The sequence below is a fragment of the Coenobita brevimanus genome, chromosome 3 (assembly GCF_032717465.1).
Source record: "Coenobita brevimanus isolate Jiangsu-jjx chromosome 3, ASM3271746v2, whole genome shotgun sequence".
Taxonomy (NCBI): Eukaryota; Metazoa; Arthropoda; class Malacostraca; order Decapoda; family Coenobitidae; genus Coenobita; species Coenobita brevimanus.
The window spans coordinates 13,931,268-13,946,737 of NC_136956.1; positions in this window are offsets into that span (position 1 = coordinate 13,931,268).

The following is a 15,470-nucleotide window of genomic DNA, read 5'->3' on the forward strand; positions in this document are numbered from 1 at the left end:
GGGGGACTATAAATGCCCCCACCATCCGCCCCTCTCCCGGTGACAAATCGAGGTGCCTGGAACCACTGTCTGACTCACTTCTTCATTTCTGCAACATTCGCGGCCTTTCCTCTAACTTTCGCTCTGTTGAATACCACCTCTCCTCCTCTAAACCTCACCTTTTTCTAACTGAGACTCAGCTGTCTGAGGCAACTGACAGCAAACCCTTTTCTGTATCCTCCTACTTTCTCTATACTCATTTCAAAGCCAAAGGTGGCTGTTGTGCATATATATGCAATGACTTATCTTGCTCTCGTGTTCCTGAACTCGATTCTTCTGAATTCTCTACGCTCAGGGTTTGGCTTTCCTGTCATTCTCTGACTAAATATATCTGTGCTGTTTACTTATCCCCTAATTCTACTATCAAAAATTCTTCGACTATCTTACTTCTGCGATGGAACACATTCTATCCATTTCTCCTTTCTCAGAAATCTCCATTCTAGGAGATTTCAATGTTCACCACCACCTTTGGCTCTCCTCTCCTTTCACTGATCCACCTGGTGAACAAGCCTACATCTTTTCTATCCTTAATGACCTAGAGCAGCTTTTACAGCACCCTACCCGTATCCCTGACCACCTTGGAGAGAGCTCCAACATACTTGACCTCTTCCTCACAACTAATCCTTCTGCTTACTCTGTTAATCTTTTCTCTCCGTTGGGCTCCTCCGATCACAACCTTATCACCTTAACTTGTTCTTACACTCTGGTACGGCCTGTGGACCCTCCAGGTAAACGTTGTCTGTGGCATTTTGGAGCCGCAGACTGGGAGGCCCTCAGGCAGTACTTCTTTGATTTTCCCTGGAATGATTATTGCTTCCATGGCCATGAGCCATCTGAGTGTGCCTTGCGCATTACTGAGGTTATTCTCTCGGGCATGCAAGTATACATTCCTTTCTCATATCCTTTAACTAATGCAAGAAAGCCTTGGTTTAATCACGCTTGTTCAAATGCTGTCCGCAACAAGGAGAGGGTCTACAAAAGGTACCGGAGCCAACCCACCCCTGAATCACATCATCTTTACGTTTCTACCCGGAATCGTGCTAAGTCTGTTCTTCGCTCTGCTAAAAATAATTTCATCCGTACTAAATGCTCTCAACTCTCCAACTCGAATTCTTCCCACTCCTTCTGGCACCTTGCCAAAAACCTTTCTAACAACTTTACCTCATCATCCTTCCCTCCTCTTTTCTACTCTGATGGTTCTGTAGCTATTTGTTCTACTGATAAAGCAGATCTCTTTGCACAGACTTTTTCCTCCAATTTCACCTTAGACGATTCTGGTGCTGTTCCTCCATCACTTCCCCCCTCTGACTTCCTCATGGCTGACATTAAAATTTCTTCACCTGATGTATTTTCTGTCATCACTGGCCTCAGTACTAACAAGGCATATGGGCCTGATGGGGTCTCTCCTGTTGTTCTCAAGAACTGTGCTTCTGTGCTTACACCCTGCCTAGGCAAACTCTTTCGCCTTTGTCTGTCAACTTGTACCTTTCCTTCTTGCTGGAAGTTTGCTCTCATTCAGCCTGTCCCAAAGAAGGGTGACCACTTCCAACCCTCCAACTATCGTCCAATTGCTTTAACGTCCTGTATTTCAAAAGTTTTTGAGTGAATTCTCAATAGAAAAATTTTAAGGCATCTTTCTTATCACAACCTTCTTTCTGATCGTCAGTATGGGTTCCGTCAGGGACACTCCACAGGCGATCTTCTCACCTACCTTTCAGACTCCTGGTCATCCACCTTTCGGGACTTTGGCGAAAGCTTTGCCATTGCACTTGACATCTCAAAGGCTTTCGATCGAGTCTGGCATAAATCTTTAATTTCCAAACTGCCCTCCTACGGTTTCTATCCTTCTACTTGTGCCTTCATCACTAGCTTCCTTTCTGGTCGTTCTATAGCCACTGTTGTAGACGGCCATCGTTCTTCTCCTAGATCTATCAACAGTGGTGTTCCTCAGGGCTCTGTCCTATCACCAACTCTCTTCCTTTTATTCATCAATGATCTTCTAAGCTGTACATCTAACCCTATCCACTCATACGCTGATGACTCCACCCTTCACCTTTCCATTCGGTTCCTGCAACGCCCATCTCAACAGTTACTTCAACAAACAAGGGATGAGGCTATGGCACACCGAATGTCTGACTTGGCTCGTATCTCTGACTGGGGTAAAAATAATATGGTTGTTTTTAATGCATCTAAGACTCAGTTCTTACACCTATGAACCCGACAAAATCTTCCACAGGTATACCCATTAATGTTAAATAATATTCAGCTTAATCCTGCATCATCCTTGAACATGCCTGGGGTTTCATTTACTCGGGACTTATCTTGGAAAGATCATATTACATCTCTTGTAAAATCTGCTTCCAAGAGATTGGGTGGGCTAAGCCGACTCCTCTCTTTCTTTACCCCTGCACAATTGTTGACTCTATACAGGGGTTTTATCCGCCCCTGTGTGGAGTACAACTCTCATGTGTGGGGAGGCTCCTCACATACAGCTCTTCTCAATAGGGTGGAGTCAAAGGCTTTTCGTCTCATTAACTCTCCTCCTCTTACTGACTCCCTTCAACCTCTGTCTCTTCGCCGCACTGTTGCATCTTTATCTCTTTTCTATTGCTACTTTAATGGTCACTGCTCCTCTGAACTGTCTGCTTGCATTCCTCCACCTCTACGACGGGTGCGTAGGACCCGTCTGGCAGCAAACTCTCATCCCTTTACTGTCCAACTCTCTAATGCAAGAGTTAGCCGTTACTCCCATGTCACGAATCAATTCGCGACATTTCCCTTTTGTGAGAAGCCACGAACTATTAGTGGAAAACTCACTGTGTATTGCTCAGCTAACCATTTTCCCTCCATTTCGGGGTATACTTTCCAAAACATTCATCACTGTTTTCAAAAGTGACCGATTTAATGCACTTCACTAAGTGCTGTACTGAGCGATACTATTGTTCTTTATTGTTCACCTCTGCTTCCCTCAACCGTTAGCCACGCCTTCTTCTGGTGGCCTGTGCGTCCTGCTTATACATTATTTGAATTCAGTCTGGTGTTTGCTGTGACGGAGAAAGGTTCTGTGCTCAGAAGTGGAGAGGTCAGCTAGCACCCCAAGCTCCACTAGTACAGTTAATCCCAGTACTCCCACCCCCCACCCCTCGGGTGATACATAGTATTCATCGACTGGTATTTCCTTTGTGTATTTCCTGGTTTTAAGAGTTTAGTTAAGGTGTTTTTCCTAGGCGTAAGTATTTAGCTTCTGTGTGAGTGAGCGAGTGCGTCTCATTGATTTGATTTGAAATGTAATGTTAAATTTATTTTTGTAATTAATAAATTTAACAGTTCTATTTCTTGAGCTTAATGTAGAGTAAAATCTTGTTTCATTTCTCCATAATTAAGCTTATTTTCCATATAGCTCCTAGCTGGCATAAACGTTTGCTTTCATAACTGGTACTTAGACCAGTCTTGTTGTATTAACTTAAAATCCGTTGTGCTAGGAGTTAATGCATCAGCAAGAACCTGATATTATTATTATTAGTATTAGTTATTTATTGTCAGGGGTGATGTAACTTTCTCCAGAGGCTAACAGTACAGTAATTCAGCAATTGTGAGTAATTAGTCTCTGCTGTGTACTGTTGAGAAAGTTTATAAATTCTCGTTCTCAGAGAATCGTGCTAAGCCAGCGTAAAGTAATCGTTGCTTGATGCAGCAAGACAATCATTGTCTCTGCTCTTCAATATTATTGAATATTATTATTAATTTAAATAACATTTAAGCATTTATTTCAAAATTACTGTGTTATTATAAAAACCCCGTGACAATTGGCGACCTCATTCCAGGATATTAACTCCTAACCCTAAAGCTATTCACGAGATAGTGCTCACTCATTCATATTTAGGTATTTATCATTAAAGTTTATAGACACAAGTTTACTGGTGTTTACCGTTAATTTAGCAAGTGAATTTTGCTTTATCAATCCATAGAGTACTTAACTCTAGTTTATTTTTGGTAACACCAGACGATTTTATTCGCTCCTGGGAAGTCGCCGTACCCATTGTGTTTATTATTGAGTCTTCCCAGTCATTTGCATTTTTTGCTTTAATCTTTGCCAGTTAACTAGATAAGACTGGTCACCACTAACTTGTGTCTGTACTCTTTACTTGTGTTTATTAGCATTTGTTCGCTAAGCAGTCAGTACTCAGTTTCGGTTACTTAGTAAATTGAGCTAGCATCATGGCTACAGCTGTATTTTTACAGGAAGCCAAAGATATGGGTCTTACGGACCCAACTGAAATCAAAGAATACATACTCTCACGGTTCAATTACGAGCAAGAACGTGAGAAAGATGCTCGTGAAGAGCGTAGAATTCAGCGCGAATACGAGCGAGAACAGCGTGAACACGAGCAAAAACAGCGCGAACTCGACTTAGAACACGTGCGGGAACAACGTGAATATGAACGTGCCGAACGTGAAGCACGCGAGAAACATGAACTTGAAGTGCTGAAGCTCAAGCGAGATTCCTTGGCTTCAGACACATCTGGTGCAGTTGGTTCAAGCTCCACGAGCGCTCTCCCTGCACATGTTATGGCGACCCCACACATCAAGCTTCCCCCATACAAAGATGGCGAGCGAATCGAGCCATACATAGCTCGATTTGAAGACATGGCTCAGCTTTACCAGCTCGATGATGCAGCAAAGCGGCTTCAGTTTCTTAGCCTGTTTGAGGGCCCTGCCCTCGATATTCTCCACAGAATTCGTGGAGACAATCTCACGTATGAAGTGATGAAAGCTGCACTCATTAAGGCGTATGGTCTCACAGTAGACGACGCCAAAGCTCAGTTCATGCGAGCTCGTCTCCAAGACAAGGAGACAGCTGTTCAGTTCCTTGATTGTCTCACAGCTTACTTAAATGAGTGGATGGAAAAAGATGAAACTCCTTCCACGCGTGAGGGGATAATTGACCTTATGCTGCGTACACAGCTAGAGAGGTCGTGGCCTGCTGAGCTCATAGCACAGCTTAAGATCTGCCAGGTGAAAGATGCCAGCCAAATGGCAGAGAAGGCTGACGCATTCTTTACTGCATACGGGTATCAAACTCGTAAGCAAAACACCTGGAGCAGAAAAGATACTGCCAAGTCTGGGAAGCCGTCTCAGACTGAATCCCAGCACCAAGGCCGTTCTCAGAGTAATGGTCAAGGTCCAAGCAAATCACAGAAGGACCAGGGGCAAAATACACAGCAGCCTGCTTGGAAGAGGTACAACAGGTACCCTAATCAGCAGCAGTATCAGCCATGCAACCGACCATCGGGACAAACTTTTCCACCACCAGCTCAAAAGAGGCAGGAAGCGAATGCAGCCTTCATTCCTCAGCAGCAGCCTGGTGGTCACATCCCTACCAGTGTGGGTACTTCCCCACAGTTCACTAGTCCCACAGTGACAGTGAACCCCCCTCCACAGATGGCCAATGTTCCATCTCCTTATAATTCTCAAGGCACAATGTTTGCCACATCAATTCAGCAGCCTCATGAGTGGCTAGCTGCTTCCTCCACAGGCCCTCCCACAGGTGACAGTACCTTCCTTGTTCAGCCAGGGTTTGTGGGAGACATTCCTGTGAAGGTCCTGAGAGACAGTGGTTCCTCAGGTTGCTCTGTTAAGCAGAGTTTAGTTCGGCCTGAGCAGTATACAGGTCGACAGATCCATGCAAAGCTTATTGATGGATCAGTGAGATTGTTCCCTGAGGCATGTATCCAGGTGGCATCTCCATTTTATACTGGTACGACACTTGCAGTTGTCATGCCAGAGCCTCTATTTGATTTTATAGTAGGCAATATTAATGGAGTCAAGGATACTTGCTCCGATGACGCTACTCAGACTTCGGCTGCTGCGGTAACACGAGCCATGACTGAGGCTCCAGACTGTGTCACCCCAGTGATCATTGAATCGCCGCAAGATCTGATGTGTAGTCAACTTGTTGTACAAGAACAGCATTCTGACCCGACACCTGCTACCGTGCGGAACAAACAAAAGGGTCGAGTGATAAAGGATTCACGGGGAGGTCGAGCCAAGTTCCTTCGTAAACAAGGACGGCTCTACCGTGAGTCACGAACACCCAAGGGCGAGGTTCGACTGCAGTTTGTCGTTCCCGCCAAGTACCGCCTAGCAGTGTTACAATGGGGTCATTGTTCAGCCTCAGGAGGTCACATGGGCAAAAGGAAGACCCAGGGCCATATCCGAGCTGACTTTTTCTGGCCAGGGATGGGACGAGACATAGATAGTTTTGTCCGTTCCTGCAGTGTGTGCCAAAGTATCACCACTAATCAGGGACATGCCCTTCCTGTGCCATTTGTAACCACACCCGTAATCTCTGAGACAGTTGAGAGACAGGGTAATGGTGAAGTGGGTCCAGACCTGATGTCTCGCCCATTGGCCCTACAGGACACATTATGTCCAGGGCCTGTACATACATATTGTACTGTAGGTTAAGGGGGAAGTTCGAGAGAGAACTCCGCAGAGGCGACTTGAGGCTATGGAAGACCCAAGTTTGCACAAGGATTCTCAGCTTCCCGATACTAATATAAGTACTGTACTGTAGGTTAAGGGGGAAGTTCGAGAGAGAACTCCGCAGAGGCCACTTGAGGCTATGGAAGACCCAAGTTTGCACAAGGATTCTCAGCTTCCCGGTACTAATATAAGTATTGTACTGTAGGTTAAGGGGGAAGTTCGAGAGAGAACTCCGCAGAGGCGACTTGAGGCTATGGAAGACCCAAGTTTGCACAAGGATTCTCAGCTTCCCGGTACTAATATAAGTATTGTACTGTAGGTTAAGGGGGAAGTTCGAGAGAGAATTCCGCAGAGGCGACTTGAGGCTATGGAAGACCCAAGTTTGCACAAGGATTCTCAGCTCTCCGATATTAATATAAGAACTGTAGGTTAAGGCACAGGTTGAGGACCTGTGTGCGGTTCAAGGCTATGGAAGACCCGAGTTTGCACAAGGATTCTCAACTTGCTGACCATAATCGTGTGCTATAATTAATGGCGACCTCGAATGTACGTCGTAGCACTGACTGCTAGGCAGAGAGAGTAATTGTAACATGATAAAATTTTGTCTCATTGACACTTTTGATGCTCCACCTCAATTGGTTTTGCAGGTTCAGCAATGGGTGTAGCAGTTTTGCTGTGCGGACCAGCTGATCGTCTGCCGCACGCTGCCGCCTCTTCTCCTCTGCCTTCGTCGTCGCCATATTATTTACTGTGTCATTTTACACGTAGGTACAGTTACACTACAACTGTCACACCTACACCGTGTATTACATACACCACGCTACACAACAATTAGTTGTCAGTGTAAATGTAGCGACTTTTCGCTCAGTTTGACCTGAGTACAGGATTATCACCGTCGTCACGGAGTTTTTCCCTCAAGCTTGCTTTTATTAACGTAAATACGAGGTTTTTTCGCTCACTGGCGACTGCGACTTTCTCCTGTAGCAGGATAGCACACACACCACAGTGTGAATCTTGTGTGAATGACTTAGGATGTATACATATATATATATATCCACAAATTTTTTCCCATAAGGAAAAAATTTAACTTTGTAAGGGCGTAATGTCACGAATCAATTCGCGACATTTCCCTCTTGTGAGAAGCCACGAACTATTAGTGGAAAACTCACTGTGTATCGCTCAGCTAACCGTTTCTCCCTCCATTTCGGGGTATACTTTCCAAAACATTCGTCACTGTTTTCAAAAGTGACCGATTTAATGCACTTCACTAAGTGCTGTACTGAGCGATACTATTGTTCTTTATTGTTCACCTCTGCTTCCCTCAACCGTTAGCCACGCCTTCTTCCGGTGGCCTGTGCGTCCTGCTTATACATTATTTGAATTCAGTCTGGTGTTTGCTGTGACGGAGAAAGGTTCTGTGCTCAGAAGTGGAGAGGTCAGCTAGCACCCCAAGCTCCACTAGTACAGTTAATCCCAGTACTCCCACCCCCCACCCCTCGGGTGATACATAGTATTCATCGACTGGTATTTCCTTTGTGTATTTCCTAGTTTTAAGAGTTTAGTTAAGGTGTTTTTCCTAGGCGTAAGTATTTAGCTTCTGTGTGAGTGAGCGAGTGCGTCTCATTGATTTGATTTGAAATGTAATGTTAAATTTATTTTTGTAATTAATAAATTTAACAGTTCTATTTCTTGAGCTTAATGTAGAGTAAAATCTTGTTTCATTTCTCCATAATTAAGCTTATTTTCCATATAGCTCCTAGCTGGCATAAACGTTTGCTCTCATAACTGGTACTTAGACCAGTCTTGTTGTATTAACTTAAAATCCGTTGTGCCAGGAGTTAATGCATCAGCAAGAACCTGATATTATTATTATTAGTATTAGTTATTTATTGTCAGGGGTGATGTAACTTTCTCCAGAGGCTAACAGTACAGTAATTCAGCAATTGTGAGTAATTAGTCTCTGCTGTGTACTGTTGAGAAAGTTTATAAATTCTCGTTCTCAGAGAATCGTGCTAAGCCAGCGTAAAGTAATCGTTGCTTGATGCAGCAAGACAATCATTGTCTCTGCTCTTCAATATTATTGAATATTATAATTAATTTAAATAACATTTAAGCATTTATTTCAAAATTACCGTGATAATATAAAAACCCCGTGACATCCCAGCCTTTCATTTATGCAACAGGTCAACTCTGGAACTGTTTCCCTCTGTCTGTATTTCCTGCTGCCTATGATCTCCATTCTTTCAAACACAGTGTGTCCAGGCATCTCGAAATGATCGGATCTTGAATTTGGCTCTCTATTGTATTTTGTTTTTCTCTCGGAAGGAACTGTTACTGCGGGTTCATGGCCTTTGGTTCCTTCTTCCTCGCATAAAAAAAAAAAAACTGCCCGGTGATACTTTGCTGGAACGACGAACTGCAGTCGAACCTCGCCCTGGGGTGTTTGTGACTCACAGTATACCCGTCCTCGCTTGCGAAGGAACCTGGCTTGACCTCCCCATGAATACTTAATCACTTTACCCTCCAGCTTCTTATGCACTGAGGCAAGTGCCGGGTCAGACTATTGTTCTTGGACAAAGTCTTGACTACAGATCAAATTTTGCAGCGTTGCGACGGTCAACGGGTTGACACAATTCGGAGCCTTGGCCATGGCTCGTCTTACTGCAACAGCCGAAGTCTGTGTAGCAACATCTATGGCACAACTGTTTTTGACGCCTGGTATGTTGCCGATAATGAGGTCAAACAAGGGTTCTGTCATGACAACAGCAGCTGTCAAGCCAGTGTAGAAAGGAGATGCCACCTGGGTACATGCCTCAGGGAACAATCTCACTGACCCATCAATAAGTCTAACTTGGATCTGCTTACCCGTGTACTCGTCGGGCCGAACTAAACTCTGCTTGACAGTGCAACCTGAGGAACCATTACCTCTCAGTACATTTACAGAAACACCTCCCACAAACCCTGGTTGAACAAGAAATGCAGTATTACAGGTGGAAGGGTCTGAGGAGGTAGCAACCAGTCATTGGTGAGACTGCAGAACAAACGATGCAGCAAATGTGGTGCCTTGAGAACTTGATACCTGAGGGGTCATGCTCACCATCTAAGGAGCTGGAGCATTGACCACCTGTGGAGAAGGGTTCACTGTCACTGGGGAACTAGCGAACTGCGGGGAAGTACCTGTACTTGTGGGGTTCGCACCACTGTATGCTTGTTGTGGCATAAGGGCTGCATTTGCATCCTGCCTCCGATACATTAAAGTCGACTGTCCTGACTGAGGGTTACATGGTTTTTCCTTGCCCTGCTGCTGCTTGAAATACCGGTACTGCTGCTGGTTAGGGTTCTGCTTATCGTACCGCTTCCACTCAGGTTTCTGAGTGTTTTGCCCCTGGTCCTTCTTCTGCGGTTTTGGACCTTGGCCATTATTCTGAGAACGGCCTTGTTGCTGGGGTTCAGTCTGAGATGGTTTCCCAGATTTATCAGGTTTCCTGTTCCAGGTATACTGCTTGCGAGTTTGATACCCGTATGCAGTAAAGAATGTGTCAGCGTTCTTCACCATTTGGCTGGCATCTCTTACCTGGCAGATCTTAAGTTAAGCCATAAGTTCAGTAGGCCACGACTTTTCTAGCTGCGTGCGCAGCATAAGGTCAATTATCCCCTCACGCGTGAAAGGAATTTCATCTTTCTCCATCCACTCACCTAAGTAAGCAGTAAGCCGGTCAAGAAACTGAACGGCAGTCTCTTTATCCTGTAAACCCGCCCTCATGAACTGACTCTTGGCGTCGTCAACTGTGAGACCATACGCTTTGACGAGTGCAGCCTTCATCATCTCATATGTGAGATTGTCTCCACGAATTCTGTGGAGAATATCGAGGGCAGGGTCCTCAATCAGGCTAAGAAACTGAAGCCACTTAGCTGCATCATCCAGCTGGTACAGTTGAGCCATATCTTCAAAACGATCTATGTATGGCTCGATTCGCTTGCCATCTTTGTATGGGGGAAGCTTGATGTGTGGGGTTGCCATAACATGTGCAGGGAGAACGCTCGTGGAGCTTGGACCAGCTGCACCAGAGGTGTCTGAAGCCAAGGAATCTCGCTTGAGCTTCAACATTTCAAAATCGTGTTTTTCGCGTGCTTCTCGCTCGGCACGTTCATGTTCTTATTGTTCACGCTCGTATTCATGTTCTCTCTCACATTGTTCTAACTCATGTTGACGTTCTCTCTCACGTTGTTCTAACTCGTGTTGACGTTGTTGTCGCTCTTGTTCTAACTCGAGTTCGTGTTGTTTCTGCTCATGTTCGCGCTGTTCTCGCTCTTGTTCTAACTCGAGTTCACGTTGTTTCTGCTCGTGTTTGCACTGTTCTCGCTCATGTTCGCGTTGGATTCTACGCTCTTCACGAGCATCTTTCTCACGTTCTTGCTCGTAATTAAACCGAGAGAGGACAAACTCCTTAATTTCAGTTGGGTCCGTAAGACCCATATCTTTGGCTTCCTGTACATAGATGCTGGTGGACATGATGCTAACTCAATCTAAATAACTAGCGACTCAGTACTGACTGCGATTTTTTCAGAGAAAGATGTCAATAATCGAGAATAAAGAATATAGGCACGGGTTAGTGGTGACCAGTTTGATCTAATTAAACTGGTAAAGAAAGAAAATTAAACAAACAACTGACTGTGAAAACTATTATGTAAATTAATAAAAATGAATTAATAATCACCAGTAAGGTAGTGCCTATAGACTTTGATGATAAATACCTAAATATGAACGAGTGAGTATTATCTCGTGAATAGCTTTAGAGCTAGGAGTTAATATCCTGGAATGAGGTCACCAATTGTCTCGGGGTTTTTAAGATAAATGCAGTATTAAAGGATAATTTTCAATAGTACTGATAGCAGGACAATGAATTGTCTTGCTAAAAATCAAGCAATGATTACTTTATGCTGCCTTGCTTCGCCAATTCTCTGAGAACGAGAATTTATAAATTTTCTCAACAGTACACAGCAGAGACTAATTCCTCACAATAGCTGTTGTTAGTACTGTTAGCCTCTGGAGAAAGTCACTTCACCCTTGACAAACAATAACTAATACTATTAATGATATCAGGTTCTTGCTGATGCATTAACTCCTAGATGGCACAACGGATTTTAAGCTTAATACAACAAGACTGGACCCTCCAGGGAAACGTCGTCTGTGGCATTTTGGAGCCGCGGACTGGGAGGCCCTCAGGCAGTACTTCTTTGATTTTCCCTGGAATGATTATTGCTTCCATGGCCGGGAGCCATCTGAGTGTGCCTTGCGCATTACGGAGGTTATTCTCTCGGGCATGGAAGCATACATTCCTTTCTCATATCCTTTGACTAACGCAAGAAAGCCTTGGTTTAATCACGCTTGTTCTAATGCTGTCTGCAACAAGGAGAGGGCCTACAAAAGGTACCGGAGCCAACCCACCCCTGAATCACACCATTTTTACATTTCTGCCCGGAATCGTGCTAAGTCTGTTCTTTGCTCTACTAAAAATAATTTCATCCATACCAAATGCTCTCAACTCTCCAACTCGAATTCTTCCCGCTCCTTCTGGCACCTTGCCAAAAATCTTTCTAACAACTTTACCTCATCATCCTTCCCTCCTCTTTTCTACTCTGATGGTTCTGTAGCTATTTCTTCTACTGATAAAGCAGATCTCTTCACACAGACTTTCTCCTCCAATTCCACCTTAGACGATTCCGATGCTGTTCCTCCATCACTTCCCCCCTCTGACTTCCTCATGGCTGACATTAAAATTTCTTCAGTTGATGTATTTTCTGCCATCACTGGCCTCAGTACTAACAAGGCATATGAGCCTGATGGGATCCCTTCTGTTGTTCTCAAGAACTGTGCTTCTGTGCTTACACCCTGCCTAGGCAAACTCTTTCGCCTTTGTCTGTCAACTTGTACCTTTCCTTCTTGCTGGAAGCTTGCTCTCATTCAGCCAGTCCCAAAGAAGGGTGACCACTCCCAACCCTCCAACTATCGTCCAATTGCTTTAACGTCCTGTATTTCAAAAGTTTTCGAGTCAATTCTCAATAAAAAAATTTTAAGGCATCTTTCTTATCACAATCTTCTTTCCGATCGTCAGTATGGGTTCGGTCAGGGACACTCCACAGGCGATCTTCTCACCTACCTTTCAGACTCCTGGTCATCCACCTTTCAGGACTTTGGCGAAAGCTTTGCCATTGCACTTGACATCTCAAAGGCTTTCGATCGAGTCTGGCATAAATCTTTAATTTCCAAACTACCCTCCTACGGTTTCTATCCTTCTATCTGTGCCTTCATTGCTAGCTTTCTTTCTGGTCGTTCTATAGCCGCTGTTGTAGACGGCCATCGTTCTTCTCCTAGATCTATCAACAGTGGTGTCCCTCAGGGCTCTGTCCTATCACCAACTCTCTTCCTTTTATTCATCAATGATCTTCTAAGCTGTACATCTAACCCTATCCACTCATACGCTGATGACTCCACCCTTCACCTTTCCATTCGGTTCCCACCACGCCCATCTCAACAGTTGCTTCAACAAACAAGGGATGGGGCTATGGCACACCTAATGTCTGACTTGGCTCGTATCTCTGACTTGGGTAAAAATAATATGGTTGTTTTTAATGCATCTAAGACTCAGTTCTTACACGTATCAACCCAACAAAATCTTCCACAGGTATACCCATTAATGTTTAATAAAATTCAGCTTAATCCTGCATCATCCTTGAACATGCTTGGGATTTCATTTACTCAGGACTTATCTTGGAAAGATCATATTGCATCTCGTAAAATCTGCTTCCAAGAGACTGGGTGTGCTAAGCCGACTCCGCTCTTTCTTTACCCCTGCACAATTGTTGACTCTATACTTGGGTTTTTTTCGCCCCTGTGTGGAGTACAACTCTCATGTGTGGGGAGGCTCCCCACATACAGCCCTTCTTAATAGGGTGGAGTCAAAGGCTTTTCGTCTCATTAACTCTCCTCCTCTTGCTGACTCCCTTCAACCTCTGTCTCTTCGCCGCACTGTTGCATCTTTATTTCTTTTCTATCGCTACTTTAATGGTCACTGCTCCTCTGAACTGTCTGCTTGCATTCCTCCACCTCTACAACGGGTGCGTAGCACCTGTCTGGCAGCAAACTCTCATCCCTTTTCTGTCCAACTCTCTAATGCAAGAGTTAACCATTACTCCCAGTCTTTCATTTATGCAACAGGTCAGCTCTGGAACTGTCTCCCTCTGTCTGTATTTCCTGCTGCCTATGATCTCCAGTCTTTCAAACGCAGTGTGTCCAGACATCTCAAAATGATCAGATCTTGAATTTGGCTCTCTATTGTATTGTATTTTTCTCTTTGAGGGAACTGTTACCGCAGGCTCATGGCCTTTGGTTCCTTCTTCCTCGCATATAAAAAAAAAGTACCAGTTATGAATAGCAAAGCGTTTATGCAAGCTAGGAGCTGCAACTAGAATAAGCTTGATATGGAAAATAAAACATGAATTTACATTGCATTAAGCTCGAGAAAAAGAACTGTTAAATTTATTGATTACAAAGGAATAAATTTACGTTACGTTTCAAAGTGAATTCAGATAAGGAGATTGCACTCACTTGCTCACTCAAAAGCTAAACTCTTAAACCTAGGAAAAAAAAAGACAAGAAATACTGGTCAAAGAATGGACTAAGCGGATGACTGGGCGTCGTTACTGGAAGGACACTGCACTCGCTGTCTCTTGCCAATTCACCATCTAGGTGGAAGTTCAGGAACTGGACAACAGGAATACGCTCTGGTCCCAACCTGCTTTCACAGCGCTCAAACCTCGACTGACCAAATCGTGGGAAAGAAGGAAGTGTTGTGGCCGCATTACCAACGGCTAGAATGAGTGAAACACGCCCACAACAAATCGCTGTGGAAGCGCCAATGTCTTGCACAAAGACGATCATTTATGACATTGAAAAATTGTTTTGAAAATGCTCCCGACCGGGTGAGCGGTTAACTGAACGATAAACACTGGGATTCCACTAGAGTTCGCGGTTTCCCACTAAATTTAATGTCACGAGCCGACTCGTGACTCACATATTTCATCCTACTAATTTCTTCCTGTCTCCTCATCCCCCTCGTTCTCCGAGCCATTCCCCAGCTACTTATACTCGCAGTACTTTCATTCTTTATGTTCAACAATTCCTTAACCTGCGGCGTCCCATCGACGTACTTCCACGTCCTCACGTTTTGTCACTGCCAATCCCGTTGACGTACTTCAACGTCCTGCAATTGCAAGGTTCATAATTTCCACAATTTTCAAAATTCGCACGAGATTTTCGATTCGCCCACGTACCCAAGCCTTCCCTACCTGCCGCCAGGCAGGCAGCGTCCCAGACCCCAGGTGACCCACGCTCGCCCTTGTCTCGGTCACTCACCTGTTAGCAGTGACCCAGGTCAGACATGGCGCGGAAAGGTCTCTCAGACGACGAAATTGCATCTGCCCTGGAAGCCTTCACTGGAGATAGTGATTCTCCACTTGACGATGATGTGGTGGATCACGATTACGTCCAGCCAGAGGAAGAAATAACAAGCAGTGATGAAGAGGTCCCTTCGCCCCGGAAAAAGCGGTATGTGACATACCGTAAGGCAAGGGAAGGCCAGCCTGCACCCCAACCACGTGCACGGCTCTCTCTCCATCCCGAATCTGATGAGGACGAGGATGAGGACGATGACGATGACGGCGGCTTAGGACGTGATATCGCCTCGTGGTTGGGTAAAGAAAAAATATCACCCCGAGGATCAGAAGGTGGGGCGAGAAGACATATCAGGTATGGTGCAAGTCTTTTGTCTGGGGAAGTGGAAAGTGGTGTGGTGGGAGTGCTGGGTGAAAGGGAAAGTGGTGTGGCGGGAGCACGGGGTGAAAGGGAAAGTGGTGTGGCGGGAGTGCGAGGTGAAAGGATAAGT